Raw genomic sequence first — 15,978 nt, forward strand, 5'->3', positions numbered from 1 at the left:
GAACCAATACAGCAGCAGGGTAGAGCGATTCAGCAAGTTTTTAGAGAAAATCAAATCAGATTGCTCTACAACCATTATATTCAGTCGCACAAATGCTCCCAAATATATTATGAGGGCGCATAGATTACATTTCGGGCGCTCATACGACCAAAATGGTTGCAATTTTGAGCCCTGTAGTATAAGGACAGGTATTCAGACCACAACTGAAAGTTTGAAGAAAATGAAATGCCTTATTATTTAGAATTAGCTATTATTGATGTAAATGCAGCCGTTTAAGGTGCATAATTGATTTATTACGGTATTGACGGTATTAGAAAATCCATGTTGTGGCGCAATGTCACACCGGTGATGACTATGACACCGGTGTACCGCTCACCCCTACTGTACACCGTCGCTTCCCATCCAACCTGATAAAGCTTGAGAGGTACTGCAAAGAGGAATGGGCAAAATTTCCCAAAGACAGATGTGTCACGCTTGGCATCATATTCAAAAAGACTTGAGACTGTAATTGACTATATAAAATCTATAAACCAGGACTTCTGTTGTGTGATTGAAGCATCCTCATTTATAGTTGTAGCCTATACTGACACTATGTAGCTGTGGTGATTACAGCAGTGATGAATTACATATGACTTTACTTTCTTTTCTTTGTTACAAATATGCACTACACTGAAAAATAATATTCAAAGATGATTCATCGGATTAACTTTTTTAAGTTAAGTGGTTGTAAACAATTTATTTGGGTTTAATTTAAGCTAACCAATTAAATTGAATGTTACAAAATTTAATTGGTTTGTTTAAATTCTACCCATATAAATTGTTTGTAACATTTTTGCAAAAAGATTTTTTTTCAGTGTATTAAAAAATGTTTCAAACTTGTAAACCTCTTTTTTGGTGTGCAGCTGATCACAGATAGTAAAAACAGATATTTTAATGTCAATTTCTTCGCAAATCCTGTCTTGTGAATGTGATAATGCCATAGACTGTAAAATATATGGACGTAGTATCCGTGACGTCCCCCATAGGTTTCTGAAGAGCGCAAATGAAGCTACAAGTAGGCGCGGCCAACCGTCGCCATTTTGTTCGCACCGACGGCAGGATACCAAACAAGGGCAAAGAGGCGGAGAGTGAGCGGAGCTACAGACACCTGCTGGCATTTTGCTTGGAGCTGCCAGACAGATTTTACTTTGGGAGAAATGCTTAATACTTTATTACCTGCGACTCGTTTGTGTTCTGACCACATGTGCTTGGTTGTACACTATATCAATAAAGTGTTTAGACTTTTAAAAACACTGTTGTAATACACTGAGCCACTAAACATTGTTCTTATGATGTTTTTCAACAGGAGGAAAACGCGAAATACGTCCAAACACTTCAATTATAGTCTGTGTTAGTAAATGCAAGACAATTGATGAAATCCAGGCATAACACATGACAACGCTTCAGATGACTGTTCTAGAGCCTACAGCTAATCAATCTGTCAGATTCTGGAGGGCATTACAGCTCTAAATAACATGATAAATGATGAATGATCTTCAATAAAACAAATACATTTATAGAGATGATATATAAGTATATAATTTCACTCACCTGGGAAACGGAGGCCATGTGAGTGGTTTGTGAGCACAATTAAGTGCACAGCATGCCATATCATCTGATAATTGTAGGAAATAATCCCAAAAGGCAATTGACTGTGTAAAGAAACATTAACCAAAACAAAAATACGATGTATATGCCGAGTTCATCGGCTAATTAGCCATAATCAGCTGAGGTGACCAACAGCGAGAAGCGAGACCTAGCTGTCACTCAAGTGGCCATGCCCTTAATTATGCAAACTTAATATAACTTAATAAAAACAAAATGGATGAGTTATAAAAAAATTCACCCCCTCACAGTTGTCATGAAGGTTAATCATGGCTATATGCACCAAAGCCATCATTTGTACCAGGCTGTAAGCATGTATCAGCTGTAAAAATGGCCAATTTCCCATTGCAGTCAGAAATGCCCTGGATTTCCTGGAGCCAGCCCCCCAAGGCGAGTCGATGAATTGAAGTTTTAGTTACTTCCGTATTGGCTTCCCAAGGGAGAGCGGGAGGTTGCCGCTTGGATAATAGTCATTAATACTGAGACATGGTAATACACGGTTGTCAATAAATTCAGTGGGCAGGGAAAACTGCACTGCTATGTCACATGTAATGGGCCTCAAAATCACTGGGACATAACAAAAAGGACTTGATGTGTTTCTACCACTTTAATATTATTTTGTACACACTGTACTAAACACATGTCTGTTCAGACAGCTTCCAAATGCTGATTTTGCATGAAAGGTGCCCGTTAAAGCCATTTTTTATTGGCTTTTTATTTGCACAGTCTGTGCGCACATTATCTGCATAACATACCTCTGAGCGGGCGTTTACCAACATGGAAAAGCAAAGTAAAAAGCTTGCATTAGAAAATGGTAAGTTTACTGTTAGGAAACCCACATCAGGCAAGTTTGATGTATGGGAGACTTTTTCATGTTCATATTTCTGTCCCACTCAGAGTGCCATCTGAATAGTTTTCTTTTAAATAACATGCAAATGTGCATGTCCAGCGAACGCGCCCTAGTGCAACGCTCAGCGGTGCATCTGGTGTGCGACCACCTTCAGAAGACTGGAACCTCACAGCAGCACTCATGTCTCATCACAAGGGGGCAAACAAAACTGACATTTATCCTACAATCCTTGTACCGAATATACAGTGGGAGCATTCAGGTGTGGAACAAAACCTGGCGAGAGCGGGACTAAAAAAAATCAGTCCCGCATGACCACTAAAAACAGGGTGCACATTTACTATGGACAATATGTCCCTGGCATGTTACACTGCTGACTCCAAATCCAATATATTTAACTGTCTGTAATAAGCGGCATATAAAATGTTAGCGAACAAAGTCGTTTTTATAGGTTTTTTGTGCACTAAAGTGTTCTTGGAGCTTCATTGAATATTTTTGTTTCCATTGTATGTCTTGGGATCACTGCTGTCTATGGATGACCAGAGAGCTCTCATCTAAAAAATCTTAAGCTGTGTTCTGAAGATGTCTCGAGGGGTTGAAACCAGAAGGGTGAGTAATTTATGATAGAGTTTTTTTGGGGGGTGAACTAACCCTTTCAGAATGAAAAGGTTTTGTTCCTTGAAAGTGTTAATGTCTATTTGGATTATTATGCTGCTGTATAATCATTATTTAAACAGCATTAAACGGTCTTCAAATTACAATAATATCACATTTTGAAAGAATTTTTTATAAAATTTTGTATGACATGGCATTCACCATTATGATTATCTGCAGTTCCTGTGGATTAAAGGTATAATGTTGTAAATAATATTTGGCTTCTTACAAAGACTGATTGTTTTGCTTTATAAGACAATAAATAAAGTCAATGAATGAGAGTCATGTGTACTCTGTAAAAAATTAAATGACAATAAATATTTTTATAGGCTAATCAACATTCATTCATTCATTCATTCATTCTCTTTTCGGCTTAGTCCCTTTATTAATCCGGGGTCTCCACAACAGAATGAACCACCAACTTATCCAGCACATGTTTTATGCAGCGGATGCCCTTCCAGCTGTAACCCATCTCTGGGAAACATCCATACACACTCATTCACACTCATACACTACGAACAATTTAGCCTATACCCAATTCACCTCTAATGCATGTCTTTGGACTGTGGGGGAAACCAGAGCACCCGGAGGAAACCCAACCGAAAGCAGGGAGAACATGCAAACTCCACACAGAAACGCCAACTGACCCAGCCGAGGCTCGAACTAGCGACCTTCTTACTGTGAGGCGACAGCACTACCTACGGTGCCACCCGCTAATTAACATATTTTAATAAATTAAACAGATTTCAACTAATTTAATGCATTTTATACAAAGTTAAATTAATATATTTAGTCAGTTTGGTTGATAGTTAAGATGACTAGAAGAGTTTATTTTGATTCAATTAAAAAAGTTAAGGCAGCAGGAATTAGTCGATTCATTTGTTTTATTTTGCTTACAATCCCAGCTTATTTCTTTCTTTTTCCAAGGGTCAGATCGCGCCACAGCAGAATAAACTACCTTGTATTTATTTATTTATTTTCTTTACGGTGTTGCCCTTGAGTGGAATTTTAAGGAGAAAAAGTCACCTACCTTGGTGTGCATTAACCGTATAAAACAGTTTTGTGGTAACTGTCTCTTTAACAGACTCGATGTTCTATGCGAATGCAAATGAACGGGATGGAAATGAGACAAGAACGCTCTCGGTTTGGGTGTTGGCAACGCGGAAGGATGGTAGAAAACCACCAATGATCCCTTATGGGTGGGATTTACTCGAGGGTGAAGGGGTACTAGTATTTTATAGTAAAATACTAGTAAGAATTGAAAGCCAGCTGTTGCTGGCTAAATGTTTGTACTTCGTCGAGCTGGAATGTGTCAGTTTTGAGGTCGTGGAGTGAATTAATTAGGATTTCCTAAAGGTAAGAAGCACGTGCGAATTTTTTAACAGTTGAGACTGGATTATTCGTCGTTTGAGCGCACTTTTCGATGCTGTGAGCTATTTTAAGTTGCTTTATAAATCGCCTCTGTATATTATCGTATCTGTGATGCACGTGGCGTGGCTGCTGTCCATTTAAGGGCTGATGCAACGCTGGACAGTGAAAGATGAGATACCGCGTGAACTTTACGTATGCGAATGGATGATGGTTAACGAGTGTGAATCTGTTCAATCTAGTTTAATGTGTTTGTAGTGATTATCCAGTCTTTATTTCAGCATTAAAATCGTTGACGTGGAAAGCTGGCGCGTCCTTGTATAGAGCGCGTGTGGTTCATTGTGCGGCGGACGTGAAAAGAGCGGATGTATGAGTAAACCTGAAACAAAACCATTACGAGAGCAAACGATGGTTTGTGAAAATTCCCACTACTGCGTTATTTATTCATTCATTCATTCACTTTATTTTCGGCTTAGTCTTTTTATTAATCTGGGGTCGCCACAGCGGAATGAACCGCCAACTTATCCAGCATATGTTTCACGCTGCGGATGCCCTTCCAGCTGCAACACATCACTGGCAAATGCATTAAATTAGCGTTTTCTTAATGTTTTAAAGTGGTTGCTGCGGTTATACATTCACTGATCTGTAGCTCATCTGTCACGGGCTTTATGATCCCAGACCGAAGTTTTAGATTAAATTCTTTTGATTCAAAGGAACCGAGTCGCAAATAATTGTATGCATCTAAAGGATAATAGTGGGCTATTAATACAATTTTAATGCAAATTCTTTATATGCATGTTAATTTATATTCACGTAGTATAAAGGTTTAGAATTTTTAAACTGTGTTTGAGATTAAAAACTGAAAAACTATGTTTTTTAACTGTAGCCAATTTAAGATCAAAATCTATATAATGTAAATGCAAAATAAACATTTTTTTGTTTCATATATGCTTAATTATATGCATTTAATGCTTAAATATATGGGTAATTAAGTGAAAACAGAGTACAGTACAACAACGTAACATACATTGATGCAAGCACAGTGTTAAAATGAACGAATCATATCTCATTGTTCAATAAACTGAACCGTTCGAAAGAACCGATTTGCTAAATGAATCAAACTTCTGAATGTAGCAAAGTGAGGCAAGTGAGGCGCCTCTGACAGTCCGCATTGTTGCTGTTTTAGGGGGGGTTGCGCTTTATTATGACGTCAAAAATGCGGGAAATTTGTTTCGCTTTCATGTATACCTCCAAACTCGTCGTCTTAGCGCAAAATAATTAATTTGATAAAATAAATACCCTAATTTGAATCGTGTAACGTTAGAGGCGAAGAAACAGCTGCGGGTCAAGGTGACTATTGTTTACGTTTTGTTTCAGTGAGAAAATTAACGAGGATTATTTCATTCATTTGCAAAATAAGTTTATCACAAAACAGCTAGTATATAAAATGCCTTACTTGCATCCAGACAATGTGCATAGCAGAACATTTACTGTTTACTACGTGATAATACCAAACATTGCTTTGTATAATTCATGCAACTCATAAACATTCAAATATTGAGCATTATTAGAAGCATTGAGCATTGAGCATTAGTCTGTCCATGTGATTGCAGAACAGCGTGTCTGTAGTATGCATTGTAAAACGTATTAAAATGATTTATAGCTTAGAGTTATTACACGGATACTGTAGATATGACTGTTTACAAAGCGTCCTCATATCTTCAGCAGAAAGAGGTTGTTCTTTATTCAGGCTGCTGGTAATCCTTGAAAATTTTAATCTAATGTAGTGTTTTCAATGAGATTCAATTTCACATGAAACCAGAAGGGTGAGTAATTTATGATAGAGTTTTTTTGGGGGGTGAACTAACCCTTTCAGAATGAAAAGGTTTTGTTCCTTGAAAGTGTTAATGTCTATTTGGATTATTATGCTGCTGTATAATCATTATTTAAACAGCATTAAACGGTCTTCAAATTACAATAATATCACATTTTGAAAGAATTTTTTATAAAATTTTGTATGACATGGCATTCACCATTATGATTATCTGCAGTTCCTGGGAATTAAAGGTATAATGTTGTAAATAATATTTGGCTTCTTACAAAGACTGATTGTTTTGCTTTATAAGACAATAAATAGTCAATGAATGAGAGTCATGTGTACTCTGTAAAAAATTAAATGACAACAAATATTTTTATAGGCTAATCAACATTCATTCATTCATTCATTCTCTTTTCGGCTTAGTCCCTTTATTAATCCGGGGTCTCCACAACAGAATGAACCACCAACTTATCCAGCACATGTTTTATGCAGCGGATGCCCTTCCAGCTGTAACCCATCTCTGGGAAACATCCATACACACTCATTCACACTCATACACTACGAACAATTTAGCCTATACCCAATTCACCTCTAATGCATGTCTTTGGACTGTGGGGGAAACCAGAGCACCCGGAGGAAACCCAACCGAAAGCAGGGAGAACATGCAAACTCCACACAGAAACGCCAACTGACCCAGCCGAGGCTCGAGATTCAATTTCAATGAGATTTTGGATAAAGTGCTTGTAAAGGTAATTGTGTTGCTTTCATAATAATATATCAATAAATGGGTAATAATTAACTATTAAAATGAAATTCATTCATTCATTTTCTTTTCTGCTTAGTCCCTTTATTAATCTGGGGTCGCCACAGCGGAATGAACCGCCAACTTATCCAGCACGTTTTTATGCAGTGGATGCCCTTCCAGCCGCATCCCATCACTGGGAAACATCCATTCTCATTCATTCACACACATACACTACGGACAATTTAGCCTACCCAATTCACCTGTACCGCATGTCTTTGGACTTGTGGGGAAAACCGGAGCACCCGGAGGAAACCCATGCGAACGCAGGGAGAACATGCAAACTCCACACAAAAATGCCAACTGACCCAGCCGAGGCTTGAAACAGCGACCTTTTTGCTGTGAGGCGACAGCACTACCTACTGCGCCACCGCGCCGCCTAAAATGAAATTTAAAAATCTTAATAAAGTGAGAAAATGAGAGCAATTTAATGTTGTGCTTGGGACAAACATGCAATCTTTTTTTTTACTATAGTATATAGAATACTTTAACAAATAGCATCTGATATAATGTGATGAAGTCTGTGTATGTATATAAATGAGTCATTTGCCACGCTGGAAAAATTTGAAAATGCACCTGGAAAGTGTTTGAAATGTGCTTAAAAGGTGTAACTTATGTTTATTTTCAAGTTACACCGTTTAAGCACATTTCAAACACTTTTCAGGTGCATTTTCAAACTTTTCCAGCGTGGCAAATGACTCATTCAGATATGTCTGAAGAAAAGCATGTTGAATAATAGTTAAGAGTAAATTAATGAAACTGAAAATTGAATACAATTTAAGCCAAAATGTATAAAGCAAATACATATCAGTTTAAAATGTGTGCTTCTACACAAGTATTAGCTATATTGAATATTATTATGCAGGTGCAGCACCAGTATAGTATGACCAGGGACAGACAAAATCTGCAGACTTTTTTTTTTTTTTTTTCATTTTTCTGCACATAATTTTGTAAAAAAAAAAATAATAATAATTTGTGGATATATGCAGAATGATGGGAGTATCATAACTAAAAACTCTATATGAAATAAAAAAATAGCATTTTATCTTATTTAATGTTTTTAATGCAAATTGAATTAGATCATGAACATTTTCATATTTGAATAAATCATGAACATTTTCATATTTGTCAATATTACTGAAATTAAAAACTGAATAAAAATAAATGTATACATTTATATATTTACACAAGCAAAATGGTGGGCAAAAGATCTGTGTAAGTCTGCAGATTTCTGCACGCGCAAATTCCGAGTGGGCCCTATTATGACTAATAAACAATGAAACGTACTAAATAATACATTAATGTTGCAATTTCGCATTGTGAACACAGTGACTGTTAATAAAAACATATTAAATCAAAATTGCACAATTTCGTAAAATCGTAAAATCTTAAATTGTTAAAATAATGGTTTTAAACATTAAATACGGAGTATTTTAATGCAATAAATAAACACCCTTAAATCAAGATGTTTAATTGAGATGAAAAATAAAGAAGTTATTTTTAAATTAAGATTATGTTGTATGGAAATTACATTTCATTTATAATTTTTTTCTGTGCCTGTAAGCAAATATTTGTTCCTGTTTTAATATGAGATAAGAGTTCTTGTCACTTTTTACAGTGATCAGAATGTACAGTAAAAGTTATTTCTGTTGAACGTTTTTAGTCCTTTAAGCCTTTTTTGAAAAACAAATAATGAAATTAATTGTTTATAGATTATTGAATGAATTAGTTAATTAACTGTTACTACTAGTAATGTCCAAAGGGTTTTATAATTTTTTAAGTGTCGCTACTAATACTAAATAGAGAATGTATTTACATAGTGTGACCCCTTCAAACTATTCACAAAACCTTAAAATCTGCCAAAGTCTGAAATTTAAAGGGTTTTAATTATAAACCCTGCAAAAAGGACTGATGCAACAAATCATTGACGAACAGTCCTCAAAAGTACAATTATTAGACAGTTTTTGTCTTGTATCTTGAAGCGTAGCGTTGAGCAAATTCCAATATAATGGTCAAGGTGACTGTGTCCTTAGTATGATAGTGTTTCAGTGTGTTTGAGGAAAGTGCAAACTGCCATTCAGCAGAATTATAAAGTGAACGTTTATTTTATCAACAAGTAAATAAATTATGGAATATCAATAAGTGTAAAATTGTTAATAAGAACTCAAATATTCTAGAAAACCAGCTGCTACTGTGTCATTCAACTCAGTAATGTTGAGATGTGAAAAGCATTATTGTATGGTTTATATTTATGAAATTGTGTTTTGAGTTATAAATAGTAATAAATAATGTTTAGTGTGTAACCGTTATAGGTTTGATTCAGGCCGATTTAATGTGTCTGATGTAGGGCTGTACAATTAATCCAAATTTGAAATCGATTTTGGCCTCCATCTATTATAAAAACTTGAATCGACATTAAACGATGATTGGGAATCAGTGAAATTATGTAATGTGACTGTTGCAGAATGGTTCGTGCATTATTTATTGGTGTATTCTATTTATTTATGTTTCTAAATGGGCAAAAGAGAACTTGTGGTGTTCTGTGTATGCGCTCAAGCATCAGAAACGAGCAGAACACACACATGTAAACTTTTATCTTAAGTTGTGTGTTAAATACATGCGAAAATGTGTCGACGCATCATTTGGTGATTATTCACATAAACCCTCATTTGTTATGCTATAAATGAACAAATAAAAAAGGTGTGTAAATCGAAACTTAGTGACAGTGCACAATATTTCTGTCACCAACTGTGTTTATCGTTATTAATCAAATGACAAAAGACAAGGACAAAGTCTCTCGCTGCTCTAGACTGAAAGACTTGTGGCTTTAATAAGAAATAAAGCAAGTTTAATTCTTACAGTGAAGACTGATTAAAGTTTGTATATTATTGTGTCCCATTCTGTGTTGGTATTGAGAATTGTGAAATTCTAGTATTTTTTACATAGGATAGAAACTTGTGTTTGTGTATAATGTGTATAAATAAAATGATTTGGTAATATGGCCCACTGATCACCGTTTTACATAGTAGTAATTTGAGCGTTAACCATAATAATTGCGGTTATGATTTTTCCCATAATCGAGCAGCCCTTGATGATTCTGTTCATGTGAGTAAGAGCACACTGACAGTGAAGGTGTGAATGTAGAGTTGAAGGGTGGTGGACTGTGTTTGCTTTACAGGGCATGTCATGTTAGGGTGACTTTGTCTTGACAGAGTTTTGTTTGGACAGTCAAACGGCCAGATCTGTAGCTGAAACTTTTTCATGAGCATGTCATGAATCGCTTGACATGATTAGGCATGGGCCGGTATAAGATTCTGACAAAATAATAACCTTGAATAAAAAATATCATGGTATCACAGTTTTGTGATCACTGCTAGAAAATGTTCTTTTAAACTGTCTGGGTAAAAAACTAAAACTTTTTCCCCTTTGAACACAATATATTTATTTTAAAAGTATTTTGGAGTAGTAAACATGTCAGGTTAAATAATTCAAATAAATCATTGACTTCTGCTGTCTTCATTTGTTTCAAAAACACAGATTTCTTTACAGTGTAAAACGGCATCTTTGGATATTTTTTTCTGCTGGAGAAACTGTTGTCCTAAAAAACAAACAAAAAAATGTAAATACATTTTTTTACATGTACATTAGGAACGGTATTGTAGAAAATTTTGGCAGTTTTAAAACCTTGACTTTTCCAAACCACGGTATACCTCGAAAACAGTTTCGTCCTATGCCTAGTCATGATTTTTTTTTTGTTTTGAGAATGTCTCTGGCCTTATACAAATGATACGGTACTTGAATTTCTTTGCTGTTGTATTTGTTTTTGTAAATTGTATTTGTTTATATTGTCTATCTTGAAATGGAACATTCTTGAAATACCTCAGATTGCCTCTGTATGACTCTGATAATCAGATGTTGACAGTCGTGTGTGTGTGTACACGTCTGAACACAAGGTGACCGTCTGATGTTTTCAGATGCCTCTCGTTTTTGCCAGTGCTCTGTGATTGGTGGACAATGGGGCAAGGCCCTCTCCCAGCCTACTGACTAGATTTATAGCTCTGGACAGAAACACAAGTTTCCGTGCGAGTGTTGCTGTGGTGGTTTAAAGTGGATCTAGCCGCACGCATTACTCTATAGGGCTGTGAATACCAGGTGATCCATGATGCCTTGCTCAATCATGTGTTTCCACACAGGAGCGTTAGGCTGTATAATACGCAGACTTTGTTCCATTACCATCCCCCCAAATAAACAGACCCCAGTACACCAATGTTCAAGTTGACAGGCTGCTATTGATTCAATATAGGCTGCTTTTGTGTACAGTAGTGGTTGTCGTGCTTTGTTTACACCAGTAGTTCTTATCCAGGAGCAACAAGACCCATTGAAGGGTCTCATCAAACTTCTAAGTTGGTCCCAAAATGCCAAGAAACAAACATTTTCTGGACTTCTGATTTTCTGCTTTTCCTGTGTGGTACTTTACAATACTGCTTGGCTCACTTCTGTATAGTTTTGCTTGGCTCGGTTTATGCTTCCACTGCAGTTTAGTACCGCTTAAAGTGAAATTTTACCGCTTAAAAAAATACATAACAGAGAAATATCAGAGCATTTGTTGATGTTACAGCTTGCTTGGAACCTCACCCGAGGTAGTACTAAAAAGTACTAGCTATGAACACGGTGGAAAGGCACCTTATGTTTTACACATGTTGGTACCAACTTAATAATATGGCCAGTTTTGTCTTGTAGAAATACACATTTGACATTTGTTAATGAATTCATTAACAAAAACTATTTTAACTTTATGGTTTCTATGATGGGTTAAGATAAACAATAACCCAAAGATATTTGGCCTAAATATAAATGCCCTTATTCACATATCGCATATAAAACTGTGTGGAAAACACAAGTGCTGCATCTGAAATCCCATACTTCCATGCTATATAATATGTTAAAATAGATAACAGCTTTCAAGGTATACTGCAGTTTGGAAAAGTCAAGGTTAAAACCGCCAATATTTTCTGTTATACTGTTCCTATGATGTGTAAGATTTTATTATTTACCTTTTTTGTTAGTTTTTTTTTTTTTAGGACCGCATTTTATAACAAATGAAGACCGTTTGAGAAGTAGGAGTGCTCTGAATCAGGGTCAGGCCCAGTTCAGTTGGCCGGCCCTGGCCCGGTAGGATGAGGTATGCCAGAGCGCGGTTCACTTGTAGTGTGAGTGCAAAGCACGCCTGAGCCTGGAACTGAAGACAAGACGTGACTTTTAAGGGACTACTTGATATGGATTTATTAATCATTGTTACTGTTCAATGAATGCAAATTGTCAAAGTTTATTAAAGACACAAACTAAAGGTCTAAAATGATATAATTAAAGAAATCTCCACTGTGCTGAGCGAGAGAACTTCTGTTCTGTTAAACTGAACAAAGCATTATCTGACGCAAGCATGCTCCGGCTCGGATGCAATTTGAATGCAGGCCATTGGGGGAGAAGGGAGGGGGGCAAGCGTGCTTCGGCACGGTTTAAGGCAACTGTACCTAGTAAAAGTATGCCCTATGTTAATTTTAATTTGGCAAGTTTTTTTTTTATAAAAGCTAATTTATTTAATTATAAAGTAACCCATATTGAAGGATATCCTAGACAATTTTCAAATGCTATTGCAAATAGGATTTGCAATTACATTTTCAAAATGTGAATGCATAAATTGTGACAATCCAAATGAAAATCCTGCATTACCGTTTGCATTTTCGCGAATGTGCAGTGATTGCCACTTTTTAAATGAAAAAGCAAAGTCCATTTGCAAATGCATTTCTTGCGTCTTACGAGCTATGAGCCTAACAAATGTAAATAGCAATATTAATAGCTTCATTTGCTTTGCATCTTTTTTGCAACCCACCAAAACTCAAAAGAAATTGCAAATCCTTTTGCAATTGAATTTCTTATGTCTACACTCAAAATTGGCAATTAAACAGGGGTGGGACTACTTTATTGGGTGTGTTTGTATTCGGAAGTGACGTCACACACAGTCGTCAAAAACGGAACTGCAAATGGTAATGTGGGATATGCAATTGCATTTGGATTGTCACAGTTTATGCATCCACATATTGAAAATGCAATTGCAGATCCTATTTGCAATTTTTTAAAGTAGTGTGTTACTTTACTGATTCCTTAGAAAAGTAATATCATTATTCGACTCCCGTTACTTATATACTTTACCCCATTACAGACAGTGCAATTATTGTTTTTTTCATCACACGACATCAAGATCACGTCAAGATGTTATTGAACGGCTGAAAAGTTTTGTGTGTCATCAAGCTGCAAACAGCAGAGGTGTTTGGTGACAGTAGGCAGTGACGGGCCTGAAGCAGATAGAAGCATCACTGACCACCGCAGCTGCTGGTCTTCACGTGACCCTCGCTGTGTGCTATTTGTGGCTTTCAATGAATTTACTGCCACAAAAGCATTCGACTCGTGCTACAGGAGCACGTTGGGTTAGACCGCCTCCCCTTGCTTGTATTTATTATGGGCTGAGTGAGAAAAGACGTCTTCAGAGGTTTCGCTTTACAAATCCTAATTGTATTTGAGACATGGAGGAGGCGCTGAACTGAAGCCAGGGCTTAATGAAGAGACAACCAAAGGGCTTTTCAAGCTCAAATTTATTTATTTTTTTGACTTGGTAAGAATTTATTCTAAATTTCAAAGCCTTGTGAATTTTATGTCTTGCTGTTTGTTTTGTCAGAGTTTCCCTTGGAACCCATCATTGGTTTTGCTCACTGAATGATGCAGTGGCACTGATTTATTTGAGATGCTTCTGGGTTTTGGTGGCCTTCAGGGAGACTCAGAATCTGGGTATTTCAGATCAAATTATCTACTGATGGCTTTCTGCAATTAAACATAAGTGGAATATTTTTAGCATTGGTGTTTTAGCTGTGATGTGTTACCAGTGGATGAGACTAATGCAGTATATCTTGACTAGAGCATGTCTGTCACAGTTTTTCCTGTTATATACAAAGGTGGAAAAATAAGCAGTTGTGTTTGAGGCTAGGGCTCTGTAAAATGAATTGATTTGTTTTTTCAAATTCCTTTATTCCTGACTGTCAAATTACGTTTTATTTCCTATTAAACTCATTGGTAAACAATTAATGTAATAACTATTTTAAGTAGGGCTGCTCGATTATGGGAAAAATCATAATCACGATTATTTTGGTCATAATTGTAATCATGATTATTCAAAATGATTATCAGTTGAACTCAAAATTATTTGCCCTCCTGTAAATTTTTTTTACATATATAAATATATATAAATATTTCCCAAATTATGTTTAACAGAGGAATTTTTCACAGTATTTCCTAATATTTTGAGTCCTATTTTAAGGTTAATATTATTAGCCCCTTTAAGCAATATATATTTTTGATTGTCTGCAGAAGAAACTACTGTTATGCAATGACTTGCCTAATTACCCTATTTAAGCCTTTGAATGTCACTTTAAGCTGAATACTAGTATCTTGAAAAATATATAGTAAAATATGACGTTTCAGCATCGATGTCGCAATGTGCACATGCTCAATAGTCACATCACAAAGATATGCAATGTCCAGTCCAAATTTTAGTTGACCAGGAGCTACAGAATCATATTTACTATCATATCACTGTATTTATTTGTACTTTTATATGATTTATGCAACAAAAAAAAATTCTTACTTAGAATTTTTATCTTGTTTCTAATCCAAATATCTACTTACCCCTCTGACAGATAATTTCCTCAAAACAAGCAAAATCTCTCAATTTTCACTGAATTCCTATGATGGTGAAAACTAAACAGTATTTTTACTTGCTCTAAGATTTTGTTTTTGATATTTGGACTAGAAAAAAGACAAAAAGTAAGAGAAGCATTTTTTTTGCATTGATTGTTCAATTTCTTTACCCAAATACTGCTAGACTCCCAAGAAAACCTTTAAATAGAGCTATTCAAACCATCTTCTGAAACTGTGTTTATATCGTAATATTTATCGCAGAAATATAAAATATCGCAATATTAGATTTTTCTAATATCGAGCCCCTTGTGTTGTAAAATGATACCTTGCTTTTATTTTGAGGTGGTGAAGATGCTTCAGTTTTAGTTTAATGATATGATGAAATGTAAAATGCTAATGGAGTGAACAGTCAGAGCATATCTTCAAATAATAGAGACTTTAAATAATAGAGACTTCTATAAAGTAAAAGAATGTGTTTAAGAAAACAAAAAAAAATCATTTATTCATAGACGTGAAATTCTTTTTTTTTAAATATATATTTTTTGCAGTTCATTTACAGTTCACCATGAACTGTGGTTTATTAGTCTAACTCTATTCTACTTCCCAATATGATAAGAGGTACCGCTGTCAGATATATATATATATATATATATATATATATATATATATATATATATATATATATATATATATATATATATATAAACATTCTGAGGATTTCTTTAATTTAGTTTTAGTTCTGTTTTTTGTTAAGATGTAGCTGTGATTTCTAATTACTGTTTAGCAAATTCTCTCCCTCTCTCTCAATTATTTTTTTTATTAAGTTGTTTTTTTAACAGTAATTAAAGTCAAACTTGCATTTTAGCAGGCCTATAACTAATGTGGATAATGGTAACCATATTGAATATAGATAAATAATTCTATACGTGTTACTGTGATTCAAATATCCTGTTAATAGAGTTGGAGAAACTAGAAAAGGAAATGAGCACACATGTTCTGTTTATTGACATATGGAGTATTTATGGCATGCGTCTTATTCTCTCTAAATTTGCTCAGTGACGTTAGCTCCACACTTGTGTGTTTATAAATGGGTCC

The 15,978-nt window shown here is 35.3% G+C and overlaps 1 protein-coding gene across 3 annotated transcripts in view; it reads left to right on the forward strand.

Moving 5' to 3' along the window:
* Positions 1-4,294: 4,294 nt before the first annotated feature.
* The window catches only part of slc7a1b (solute carrier family 7 member 1b), a 30,009-nt gene continuing 18,325 nt past the window's right edge, over positions 4,295-15,978 (forward strand). The window contains exon 1 of one of the 3 annotated variants that reach the window (XM_056473472.1): positions 4,295-4,501. The gene's annotated coding sequence lies outside the window, so the exon portion shown is untranslated. Of the gene's footprint in view, positions 4,502-13,617; positions 13,805-15,978 lie in introns of those variants that run through there. The other 2 variants (XM_056473470.1, XM_056473471.1) reach the window with 2 other exon arrangements.

Source organism: Danio aesculapii, chromosome 15, assembly GCF_903798145.1.
Source record: "Danio aesculapii chromosome 15, fDanAes4.1, whole genome shotgun sequence".
Classification (NCBI taxonomy): Eukaryota; Metazoa; Chordata; class Actinopteri; order Cypriniformes; family Danionidae; genus Danio; species Danio aesculapii.